This window comes from Ovis canadensis, chromosome 2 (genome assembly GCF_042477335.2).
Source record: "Ovis canadensis isolate MfBH-ARS-UI-01 breed Bighorn chromosome 2, ARS-UI_OviCan_v2, whole genome shotgun sequence".
In the NCBI taxonomy this organism is placed as follows: Eukaryota; Metazoa; Chordata; class Mammalia; order Artiodactyla; family Bovidae; genus Ovis; species Ovis canadensis.
The window spans coordinates 42,350,599-42,359,761 of record NC_091246.1 but is presented as its reverse complement, the minus strand read 5'-3'; the positions used below and the strand labels follow the sequence as shown (position 1 = coordinate 42,359,761).

At 45.3% G+C, this 9,163-nt stretch overlaps 1 long non-coding RNA gene across 8 annotated transcripts in view; it reads right to left on the bottom strand.

The window, feature by feature from the left end:
• LOC138432592 (uncharacterized) overlaps positions 1-9,163 on the bottom strand; it is a 77,379-nt gene continuing 68,216 nt past the window's right edge. For 4 of the 8 annotated variants that reach the window (XR_011253908.1, XR_011253901.1, XR_011253902.1 and 1 more), the window contains 5 exons: positions 8,699-8,788; positions 7,355-7,462; positions 4,834-4,937; positions 2,681-2,754; positions 1-930 (listed from right to left, as the gene is read on the bottom strand). This is a non-coding gene — a long non-coding RNA (uncharacterized lncRNA). Of the gene's footprint in view, positions 1,802-2,680; positions 2,755-4,833; positions 4,938-7,354; positions 7,463-8,698; positions 8,789-9,163 lie in introns of all 8 variants that reach the window. The other 4 variants (XR_011253903.1, XR_011253906.1, XR_011253905.1 and 1 more) reach the window with 4 other exon arrangements.

Genomic DNA, 9,163 nt, shown 5'->3' with positions numbered 1-9,163 from the left:
TTTACCAACTTGACTGTTTTATTTATTTTTATAGTCTATGGGGTCAGACATGACTTAGTGATGAAAAATATTTTATTTTAAAAATACTTGTTTTTTTATTTCGCTGCACCAGGTCTTAGTTGCAGCATACAGGACACTTTAGTTGCAGCATGTGGGATCTAGTTCCTTGACCAGGGATCACACCCTGATCCCCTGCGTTGGGAGCATGGAATCTTAGCCACTGGATCACCAGAGAAGTCCTTCAACTTCACCGTTTTAAGTGTATAGTTCAATAGTATTAAATATCTTCCTATTGTTGTGTATCAATCTCCGGAATTTTCCTTCTGAAAAAGCTCCAAACTGAAACTCAATCCATTAAACAATTCTCATTTCCCTTCTCCCCAGCTTCTGGCAGCCACTCTTGTACTTCCTGTCTCTATGAATGTGGCCAGTAAACCTCCAGTAAGTGGAATCATACAGTATTTTATCTTTTGTGACCAGCTTATTTCACTTCGCATCATGTCCTCAAGTTTCATTCATATTGTAGTGTGTGTCAGAATTTCCTTTCTTTTTAAGGCTGAACAATATTCCCTTGTTTGCGCATACCACATTTTATTTATGCATTCATCTGGTGATGGACGGATACTTGGGTTGCTTCCACAGTTTAGCTACTGCAATGGATAGCAGTGTACAAATATCTCTTTGAAACTCTGCTTTCAGTTCTTTCGGGTATATACTCAGAAGCTGGATTGTTGGATTGTACAGTAGTTCTATTTTTAATTGATTTGAGGAGCCATCACACTGGTTTTTGTAAGGTTGGCACCATTTTACATTCCCATCAACAGTGCACGAAGGTTCATTGTCTCCAAATCTTCATCAACACTTGTGATTTAAAAAAAATAGCCATCTTGATGGATATGAAGAGGAATCTCATGGTGGTTTTGAAAACTCCTTTTGAAATAGGAGGGAAAGAGGGCAGGGTGAGTGAAAAGGAAGAGATATTTTGAAGTAAACTGCCTCTTGAGAAACCTGTATGCAGGTCAGGAAGCAACAGTTAGAACTGGACGTGGAACAACAGACTGGTTCCAAATAGGAAAAGGAGTAAGTCAAGGCTGTATACTGTCACCCTGCTTATTTAACTTATATGCAGAGTACATCATGAGAAACGCTGGGGTGGAAGAAGCACAAGCTGGAATCAAGATTGCTGGGAGAAATATCAATAACCTCAGATATGCAGATGACACCACCCTTATGGCTGAAAGTGAAGAAGAACTAAAGAGCCTCTTGATGAAAGTGAAACAGGAGAGTGAAAAAGTTGGCTTAAAGCTCAACATTCAGAAAACTAAGATCATGGCATCTGGTCCCATCACTTCATGGCAAATAGATGGGGAAACAGTGGAAACAATGGCTGACTTTATTTGGAGGAGCTCCAATATCACTGCAGATGGTGATTTCAGCCATGAAATTAAAATGCTTACTCCTTGGAAGGAAAGTTATGACCAACCTAGACAGCATATTCAAAAGCAGAGACATTACTTTACCAACAAAGGTCCATCTAGTCAAGGCTATGGTTTTTCCAGTGGTCATGTATGGATGCAAGAGTTGGACTATAAAGATAGCTGAGTGCTGAAAAATTGATGCTTTTGAACTGTGGTGTTGGAGAAGACTCTTGAGAGTCCCTTGGACTGCAAGGAGATCCAACCAGTCCGTCTTAAAGGAGATCAGTCCTGGGTGTTCATTGGAAGGACTGACGTTGAAGCTGAAACTCCAATACTCTGGCCACCTGATGCGAAGAGCTGACTCATTTGCAAAGACCCTGATGCTGGGAAAGATTGAGGGCAGGAGGAGAAGGGGACGACAGAGGATGAGATGGTTGGCTGGCATCACCAACTCGATGGACATGGGTTTGGGTTAACTCTGGGAGTTGGTGATGGACAGGGAGGACTGGTGTGCTGTGGTTCATGGGGTTGCAAATAGTCGGACATGACTGAGCGACTGAACTGAACCAAACTGAAAAGAACACTGAAGTAACTTATAGCTGATCTCCATTCTTAACCACTAGACCCACCAGGGAAGTCCCTGGTAATTCTTTTTAAAGCAACTTCTAGTTTGGTAGGAGAAGGTAAATAGAGAAAGAGATGAGATCTCTATAAATGCCTTTCCCAACCACACCCTACCCTACGCATACATGTTGGAAAATCAATATTCATTGCTTCTGAGTCTCTCCTTCACTTTGTCATAGGCTCTGTGGTTGTTTGGTTGTTGTAATTTTCTTCATATTAATACCATCACAAAAGTGTCTTCAGATAGGAAGCTAGTGGTCAGGGACTGTGCCTTCTTAGGACTCAGCTCACTGAGACTAGAGCCCAGCACCGCTCCCATGGCTGCAGGCTTTAGGAGGCACTTTAGAAATTAACAAGCCCTGACTTTCCTTGGATGGCGTTGGGATAAAGAACTCCTGTGCCAATGTAAGAGACATAGAGATGCAGGTTCGATCCCTAGGTTGACAAGATCCTGGGAGGAGGGCATGGCAACCCGTTCCACTGTTCTTATGTGGAGAATCCCATGGACAGAGGAGCCTGGCAGGCTACAGTCCATAGCATCGCACAGAGTTGGACACAACTGAAGTGACTTAGCACACACACACAACTTTCCTTGTTCACACAGGGAAACCAAGGCAGATCCAGGCGAGGTGGCTTACCTGACACAGACAGCAGCGCAGAAACCACGAGTGATGAATACAGCATCTGCTTGGCCAGTTAACCTGTCAGTATCCTGGAGACAGAGAGCGACAGGTGTTGCCAACCCTCAGGATCCAGCCCAGTGCAGTAAAACTCCCAGATACACAGAGGGGGTCAGGCAGGCTCAGTGGTGGCCCCCTGGAACTGACCTCACTGAAAAGGACTTGTGTGTACAGCTGGATTCCTGCTGGGGAAGACCGTGGCCCTCTGACCTGCCAGGCTGTTGCTTGTTATTTTTCTAAACAGCGTGTTCTGACCCTGCTTCCCCAGTCAGAAGCCTGCTGACCTCTCCTACCCTGCATTTGGTCCAGAGGTTTATGCTTCTTTCTGCTCTGTCCCTTAATATAATGATTATACCTGAAAAGATAATTTAAGGAGGTTAAGGAGAATATTTACCATGCCTTGCCATTGCTTTGCTTCCCTCATAGCTCAGTAGGTAAAGAATCCGCCTGTAATGCAGGGGACCCCAGTTGGATTCCTGGGTTGGGAAGATCCTCTGGAGAAGGGATAGGCTACCCACCCCAGTATTCTTGGGCTCCCCTTGTGGCCCAGCTGGTAAAAGAATCCCCCTGCAATGCAGGAGACCTGGGTTTGATCCCCGGGTTGGGAAGATCCCCTGGAGAAGGGAAAGACTACCCACTCCAGTAATCTGGGCTGGAGAATTCCATGGACTGTATAGTCACGGGGTCTCAGAGTCGGACACAACTGAATGACTTTCACTTCACTTCACTTCACGCTTGCTTTATTTTGGGTATATCTCCTTCCATACGTACAGACCATTTTACGTTTTTGTAATCATGGCACACCTCAGTACATAAGAGCAGTATTATCTACTTTGTGCCCATGTGCGTGCATGCTTAGTCACGTCCTACTCTTTGCAACCCCATAGGTTGTAGCCCACCAGATTCTTCTGTCCGTGGAATTCTCTCCAAGCAAGAATACTGGAGTGGGTAGCCATTTCCCACTCCAGAGGCTCTTCCTGACCTGGAATCGAACCCACTTTCCTTTCGTCTCCTCCATCAGCAGGCCAGTTCTTTACCAGTGTGCTACCTGGGAAGCCCATATCTACTCTGGCTCCCCTTAATATCCCTGGCATATAGCATGTGGTCAATAAAGGATCACTGAATGAACACCATTCTATCATATGCTTCTTTCATTTCACATGATAAGACCTCCCTATTTGTCATAGCAAGAGTAATTGTAATTTTTAATGGTTTGCCTAATGGCATGGAATAATTTTGACTCTGTCGTTTTTACTGTTCTAATTTTTTGTAAAAAATTTCATGTACATTTTATTTAGCTTCTTGGGAATTAGCTTCAAGTAAAAGATTCCAATAGAATGATTGTATTAAAGAGGTTTGGACAACTTCATGATTCAGTGAGTATTTCTTTTTTAAAATATTTCTTTATTTTGGCAGCACTGGGGCTTTGTTGCTGGGCGTGGGCTTTCCCTAGTTGCAGTACACCAGCTTCTCATTGTGGTGGCTTCTCTCGTGGATCAGGGGCTCTAGAGTGCACAGGCTCAGTATTTGTGGCTCACAGGCTTAGCTGCCCCGAGGCATGTGGAATCTTCTCAGACCAGGGATGGAACCCATGTTCCCTGCATTGACTAGAGGATTCTTAACTATTGGACCACCAGGGAAGTCTCAGTGAATACTCTTAAGGAGACAACGCTTCCTGGTAGAGACAATCCATTTCTGCTTTCTGTATGGTATATATTCATATTTCTATTTCTAGAGTGTGTCCTAGTCATTGATAAGGGGCACAGAAACCATCCCTAAGAGCCCCTTAATTCAGAACTCCTTGACGAGTCTAACAACATTCATCAGAAGCTCACTTGGTGCAATAGAGTTGATTTTATGGTTTCCAAGTAATAAAATAGTCTATTGACAGAAATGGCGCCTTTTCCCTAGGTCCTGAAACAAAACTCCAAAAAAATATGGCTCTGATCAGAGCAACATCTTTACAGGCAACATCAAAGGAAGGCAGTCCTTGCTTTGATGCTGAATGAGACTTTGAGATCTCAAAACCTAAAAAAGTTTGTATGAGTTTTATTGCTCCTCTAATAAGTCCCCACAAAGTTAGTGGCTTAAAACCATGCAAATTATCTTACAGTTCTGCAGAAGTCTGACATGGTCCTCGCTGGGCTAAAATCCACAGGCTGCACTCTTGTCTGCAGACTCTAGTGGAAATTCTTTTCCTTGCCTTTCTCAGCATCTAGAAAGTGAAAGCATTTGACAGAAAAGTCACGTCTGTCTCTTTGGGACCCCATGGACTGTAGCCTGCCAGGCTCCTCTGTCTGTGGGATGTCCCAGGCAAGAATACTGCAGTGGGTTGCCATTGCCTTCTCCAGGGGATCTTCCTGACCCAGGGATTCAACTTGGGTTTCCTGCACTGCAGACAGTTTCTTTACTGTCAGAGCCACCAGGGAAGCCAGGCAGCTCCTAGAGGCTGCCCACATTCCTTGGTTTGGGTATGGACCCCTTTTCCATGTTCAAAGCCAGTAATATCACATTTCTCCCAGACCCTTGTCCTGTCGTCATCTCTCTGTCTCTCTGATCATAGCCTGGAAAGGTTCTCTGCTTTTAAAGAATTAATGTGTTTAGATAGGGCCCACCTGGATAATCCAAGACACTCTCACCATCTCAGTGTCCTTAACCTTAATCACATCTGTAAAGTCTCTTTGGTTTGGAAAGGTAATATATTCACAGGTTTGGGGGATAAAAGATGTGGGTATTTCTGGAGGGAGAGATTATTGTGCCAACCACAAGATCTAACCTGGACATATATTTTAAAATTAAAACTATATACAGGACTTTCCTGGTTGTTCAATGGTTCAAGACAGCCTTACAATGCACAGGATGTAAGTTTGATCCCTGATCAAGGAGCTGAGATCCCACATGCCTCTCAGCCAAAAAACCAGGACATGAACAACAGAAGCAATAGTGTAACAAATTCAATAAATACGTTAAAACAGTCCACATTAAAAAAAAAAAAACTTAAAAGAATGATAAGCATTGACAGAACATGTAACATTATTCATTCACTTATATAAGGAATGACTAAACAGGGTGAATCAAGTACAAAAGTCAGCATGAGCTTGGAGAACTCTTCATCAGCCAGTGATACTCAGAGGAAATATTCTGGGATGCCTCTCCATCACCTCTGACACCAAGGTTAAGCCTGCATCTCTGGACCATTGAAACTGCCAGTCTCCCTCCCTGTCCACATCCAGGCTCTGCACAACCACCTACACTGTTGGAAGGGGGACTGGGGCTGAGGAGCCAGGGTACCAGGCAAGGAGAAGGGGCAGAGCAGCATAAGGGAGGCTCTGAAGGGAGCCTGGTGACTTGAGTGTCTGCTGAGGATGCCCCTGTTCCCAAGGCTCTGTTTATGGGGGTTCCTTTTCAAGAACGGCATTTTCTTCCTCAGTTCAGTTCAGTTTCTCAGTCATGTCTGACTCTTTGTGACCCCATGGACTGCAGCACACCAGGCTTCCCTGTCTATCACCAACTCCCAGAGCTGGCTCAAACTCGTGTCCATCAAGTCAGTGATGCCATCCAACCATCTCATCCTCTGTCATCCCCTTCTCTCCCAACTTCAATCCTTCCCAGCATCAGGGTCTTTTCCAAGGAGTCAGTTCTTCATATCAGGTGGCCAAAGTATTGGAGTGTCAGTTCCAGCATCAGTCCTTCCAGTGAATATTCAGGACTGATCTTTAGGATTGATTGGTTGGATCTCCTTGCAGTCCAAGGGATTCTCAAGAGTCTTCTCAAACACTAGAGTTCAAAAGCATCAATTGTTCGGCACTCACCTTTCTTTATAGTCCAATTCTCACATCCATATATAACTACTGGAAAAATCATAGCTTTGACTACATGAACCTTTGTTGGCAAAGTAATGTCTCTGCTTTTTAATATGCTGCCTAGGTTGGCCATAGCTTTTCTTCCAAGGAGCAAGCACCTTTTAATTTCATGGCTGCAGTCACCATCTGCAGTGATTTTGGAGGCCCCCCCCCCCCACCAAAATAAAGTCTGTCACGGTATCCATTGTTCCCCATCTGTTTGCCATGAAATGATGGGACCAGATGCCATGATCTCAGTTTTCTGAATGTTGAGTTTTAAGCCAACTTTTTCTTCCTTGGTGATCCTCATTCTTTTGCCTCCCCAAGCTGCTGGATTCTCCCCACCTGGATCTTGTGTTTAGGAAGAGTTTCCATGGAGAGGCTCTCTGATTAGTGGCCCTACCAATAAGTGGTGGTGGTGGTGTGTGTGTAGCTGAAGAACTAGATTAACTGAGGTGTGTTGTTCCGCTCCCCGCCCCCACCCCCCACCCCCAGCCCACCCCGCCCGGCTCTCTGTGTGACTAACATGAATGGAAATACAAGGGAGGGAAGCAAATTCAAAGTGCTTTCCAGAAAGCCTGAAAGTGAAGGTGTGAGTTGAAAGAGGCCACTGAGTTCTGGGACACGCGTCTGATTGCAAATAAGCAGCAAATGAATTTCTCTGGGGGCGCTGGGATGAGCTCTGGAACCACCTATTACAGGGAACTCTGAATCTGAGGTCTTTAAGGATCGCGAAGGCATTTTGACCCCAGATCCTTTTTCGAGCCCTACAACGAGGCTTCCGACTCACCACTAGATGGCGGGCGAGCCATGGCTCTCCGCAAGCGGGGCCAGAACCCGATTGATCCTAGGCTCCTCTGAGGTGCTGGGCGGCTTATGGTAGCTCACGGAGTTCCACCTGGTAAGACAAACGCTTCTGTCCGTGGATTACTGATTTCCATCTTAATATCCCCCAGGACTAACGTAAGCAGTTTTTGCTCTATTCTTTGGCCCCAGTCACAGGTTTGAAAAATATGATCCTTTTGTTCCCTGGGCTCCAGAAAGGAAAAAAAAAAATGTGTCCTTCTCATTGAAAACCGATTTACTTAGTAATCATATTTTGTTTGTTTATGGACAACATGGAGCCAGAGGGACTTGGGTTTGAGCTCTGGCTCTCATTCTTTAGGCAGTCTTTTCTGGGGTCCAGTTTTTTGTTTGTTTGTTTTCCGACTAAAAGGAAATGAACCATCCCTGCCTGATGGGGTTGTCCAAGCGTCAGGTGTTACAAGGATGGAGCATGTCAAGCACAGAGCCCAGGACTTAGAAGGCATTTTCCATCCCACTTCTTTTCAGGGAGCAGGGGCCCTATTCTCCTCCCCTTCATTGTTCTTGTTGTTTAGTTGCTAAGTCGTGTCTGACTCTTTTGTGACTCCATGGACTGTGACCCACTCCAGTGTTCTCGCCTGGAGAATCCCAGGGACAGGAGAGCCTGGTGGGCTGCCGTCTATGGGGTCGCACAGGGTCGGACACGACTGAAGCGACTTAGCAGCAGCAGCAGCAGGACTGTGACCCACCAGGCTCCTCAGTCCGTGGGATTTCCCAGGCCAGAATACTGGAGTTGGTTGCCATTTCCTCTCCAGGGAATCATCCCAGCCCAGGGATCAAACCTGTGTCTCCTGCGTTGGCAGGCAGATTCTTTACTGCAGAGCCACCTGGGAAGCCCCTTCACCATACTCCCTAGCTATATCAGTGCCTGGGGTGTGGATGGCAGACATTGTGAACAAGTGGACAAGCTAGTTCATGAACAGGACTTGCCTTGATTTTAATCCAATAGCCTCCTATAACTGAAATACAAGGTTTTTGTGCAGGATTCAGAAGATTACATCATAGCACTCCTGCCTGCAGATGCTAACTCGCTGATTAAAGGAGACCAAATTAACCAAAACACATTTAAGAGTGAACACAGAAGCTAATAAATGAACAATGATTCAGAATGTATGATACAGACTGGTTATAAATAAGTTTATAGTTCCTCCAATAGGGCTCAGTTTCTCAAATTCAGCCGTTCACGGTGTCAGTTTACATTTTCCCTGTTTGTCAATAGGAGGCTGTTTGTCAGAGCCTGAACATTTTGATGGGGAGGAAGAGGACTTACTTTGCAGCAGGGACATGATATCTAGAGAGCCGACCCTGCTGAGAATCCAGTGGGTGTCGTGACAGCAGCATGGGAATGGGATGGAAGTTCCTGGAGACCGATAAAAGGAGTCAGAAAAGGGAAGTGAGAGGGTGTCAGAGGCAACAGAGAGCCATTGTACTATTTCACTGATGATTTCTTCTGAGTATGAATCAAGTCACAGAGTTTAAATCTGGAAGCTACCTTAAAAGTGTCTGGCTTGATTTCCAAAATGGTGTTTGTTGTTCAGGTCTTTGCAACCTCATGGGCTGTAGCATGCCAAGCTCCTCTGTCCTCCACTGTGTCCCAGAGTGAGTGTTGGGGCTTCCTGGTGGCTCAGGTGGTAAAGAATCTGGTGCAATGTGGGAGACCAGGGTTCGATCCCTGGGTTGGGAAGATCACTTGAAAAAGGGAATGGCCACCGATTCTAGTATTCTTGCCTGGAGA